The following is a 3,655-nucleotide window of genomic DNA, read 5'->3' on the forward strand; positions in this document are numbered from 1 at the left end:
TTTTTTATTTTCTCCCGATAATTCGTAAGTTCCCGAACCACTCCATAATAAAAATAAAGAAAGTGATAAATAGAAACAGTCAAACTTGGGCCTACAGACCCGTTTTTGTATGTATACCCGGTTTTGAGGTCACAATTGAACCTATACCCACTTTGCAAAATATTTTGCAAGCCTACCCACTTTACGATCAACTTCAAACTTATCGCGTCTGAAGTTAAAAAAATTAGTCTGAAGTGAAACATTTGCACTTCAGATGCACTTAATACCAAATAGGTCTGAAGTGCAACCAATGATTTCATGCTTTTAAGTCCAATAAGTCTGAAGTGAAAAATCGTACTTAAGATGCACTTAAGGCCAAAAGGTCTGAAGTGCAGCTAACAATTCAATGCACTTAAGGCCAAATAGGCCTGAGTGCAAATTGCCCAGAAACAGAAATTTGTTTTTCGAATAATAATAATTCAATATACGATTTAATACCTAAATCTACTTTAAATGAGCTCAAATTTGAAACATAACCTTCAAATACCATCAAGAACAAACCTCAATCATCAATTTGTCAAAACAACAATAAATCTAACAAACCCATTTTGTAATTAAGAAAAAGAATGAAGCAGAAACCCTAAGCAATAGCAAAAAATAAAGTGTCATAACAGCTCACCACTGTAAAAATCATAAACTACCTTAAAATATGTTCACAAACACCATATACAATCACTGTCACCCGAAAAAGAAGAAGAAAGTGGATATAGGTTAAATGGGGCTACCAAATAGGCGCCCGTGCAATTAATTTATCCGTAGCCCATATCTTTTACTGCACCGGCCCAACTTCTGGAAATTCTTAGAAACTCTTTCAGTCGTTCAAACTTGTCCGAACTATGCTTTCGTTGTCTGCGGTGCTTGCTTGCCTCCTGGAATCATCAATCTCTGTTAAATTTCATACTCAAATCTCTCCACATTTCCTCAGTAAGTCTTTAACTCTGATTATTTTACATACTCCAATGTCAAAGGAACAAAGTTGAAGCTTGATCCCCTGTAGAATACTAGCCGTTTTTTCTTTTTCAAAAAAAATGTATCATTCGGGCGTCTTTGCTGTACATATTAGGGCAAGATGAGATTAGCATTTGGTTCCCCTAATTGAGGCTATAACTTAGCGTCTTCACTTAAATTGCCACTCAACACCAGAGGCAGAACCATGATTTTAAGCTTATGTATTAGGGATTTTAATTGTTTTAAGTTACTGGGTAATAAAATAGTAATTTATACATATTCAATAGATTTTTTAAAATAAATACATGATTTGAACCAAAGCTATTGGGTTCGGCTGAACGCGCACGTAGCGCTCTTGCTCCGCCCCTGCTCAACACTGTCTCCCCTCGAAAGGCAGATAGCATAAGAAAAAGACACTTGATGATCTGAATACTATGATTCTAACTGAACTCAATCTCTTAGAATCCATAATCCACATTTCTCAACATTTTCCCACTAATAGCCTGTTTGGCCAAGCTTATAAAATCAGAGCGTTTTTCAAAAATGTACTTTTGGCGATAAACAGTCTGTGTTTGACTACTTAATTTGAAAAATACTACTTTTGAGCAGTAATTAATATTTGGTTGAGCTTTTATACCGTGTTTTTCAGTATATATTTCTCAAAAATACTTTTGGGGAGAAGCTAATTTCTTATGCTTCTCAAAAACTGTTGCTCCCGCTCAAAAGCACTTTTTATCCTTCTTAAATCTTGGCCAAACACCTTAACTTTAGAAAAAAGTACATTTCGCAACAAAAAAACACTTTTGGCCAAAAAGAAGCGTGAGCAAATAGGCTATAACTCTTTCACTCTTATTATTTTACATACTCTTTAGTTGTTCGATTAATGTCGAGGATGGTGAATTGGGCTCTTTGTTGTACAGATTAGGGCAAGTTGAAAAGCAAATAGCAGAAGAAAAAGGCACTTTCTGCTCTGTTCTAACCGTAAGAATCAGCATGAGTACCCAAGGTATACAATATAATTCTCTCCATCTTTTTTTTTTTTTAGATACTAAATTCTAAATTCTTCTAACAGATAGAAAGAGAGCTGATATTGAAGGGGGCAAACAAGATAGAATCAGTGATCTTCCAAGACACATTTTAGCTAGTATCGTTGAGCTCTTGCCACCTAAAGATGGTGCAAGAACTTGTGTCTTGTCAAGAAAATGGAGATTTATTTGGGTCATGGTTCCAAGTCTGCTGCTGTATGACTACTTCTTTGATAGCTTAGCAATACAAACTCCAGCTTTCTTCAAACAAACAGTAGATGAGATTCTCTTACTCTGCCTTGGAGACATTCTGAATTTTGACCTTCAAATTCTAGTAGCACTTTCGACTTCATATGCAGATATCGATAGATGGATGCTTTATGTCCCCAGAAATGGTGTCAAGGAGCTATCTCTTTTACTGCCTGTTTATAGTACTTATAAAAGCATTCTTATGTATTTAATTGTCCAACCCTGACATCTTTGTACTTCTGCAACGGTGTCTTCAAACCATCTAATTCTTTTCTTTGCTTTCCAAATCTTGAAACCTTCCACCTGGAAGGAGTAACCATTATGCGAATGTCACGACCTAAAATCCCACCACATGCGTTGTGATGACACTTAGTCTCTAAGACTAAGTAAGTCGATTTTTTTAATAAACGAAACCAACAGCGAAAATAATTATAACACCTTCCTTAGACTGGTAATACTGAGTCACGACTCTAACTGAATACATAGAATAATCACGAGGGCCAAATATATAATACTGTTTGATTAAAAATTAATAGTACAATGAAATGAACAGACTCCAAGGGTCTGCGACGACTAAGCAGCTCTATCTTAAATCCTTGCGATCACACTCTAACTCTGTCCGGTTCGATACCTCCAATATCTGGCTCTGCACAAAAATGTGCAGAAGTATAGTATGAGTACACCACAGTCGGTACCCAGTAAGTATCAAGACTAACCTCAGTGGAGTAGAGACGAGGTACAGTCAAGACACTCACTAGTCTAATAACCTGTGCAATATAGTATACAAAATAATACTAGAAAATAACTAGCAATGATAACAACAAAATCAACCAGTGATATAATAACAATGCAACAAGAACATCATAATTATTGCTCAGACAAATAAGGAACACAAGTATAACCAATTAATCAAGTCCTTCAAATATAAATTCTTTCACCTATATGTTTTTCAAATAATAATCTTCAGGATATAATACTTTTCAATAAATATATTTTCAAGTAAAAGTCACCATGTGACACCTCATTTCATAATCATAAAAATTACGGGTCTCAACCCACTTTCATATTTTCCACGGCACCTCGTGCCCATATTTCTATCACCATTACACGGACAACTCACGTGTTAATAATAAAATTGTCACAACCCAAAATCCCACCACAGGCGTCGTGATGGCACCTAGTCTCTAAGACTAAGTAAGTCGATTTCAATTACATTTTTTGAAGCCATTTTGTTTTCTTATAAATAAGTATTCAAAACTAACAGCGGAACAAATATAAATATAGAACATCCCAAGACTGGTAGTACTGAGTCACGAACTTTAACTGAATACATGGAATGATCACGAGGACCGAATATACAATACTGTTTGATTACAAATTAACAGTACAATGAA

The 3,655-nt window shown here is 35.3% G+C and overlaps 1 long non-coding RNA gene across 1 annotated transcript; it reads left to right on the plus strand.

Annotated features, from left to right (window-relative positions):
* The first annotated feature begins 829 nt into the window (after nt 1-829).
* LOC107829010 (uncharacterized) lies at nt 830-2,409 on the plus strand. Its single transcript, XR_012697531.1, has 3 exons — nt 830-963; nt 1,908-1,993; nt 2,060-2,409. It is a non-coding gene; the product is annotated as an uncharacterized LOC107829010 (long non-coding RNA).
* The last annotated feature ends 1,246 nt before the right edge of the window (nt 2,410-3,655 follow it).

The sequence above is a fragment of the Nicotiana tabacum genome, chromosome 12 (assembly GCF_000715075.1).
Source record: "Nicotiana tabacum cultivar K326 chromosome 12, ASM71507v2, whole genome shotgun sequence".
Classification (NCBI taxonomy): Eukaryota; Viridiplantae; Streptophyta; class Magnoliopsida; order Solanales; family Solanaceae; genus Nicotiana; species Nicotiana tabacum.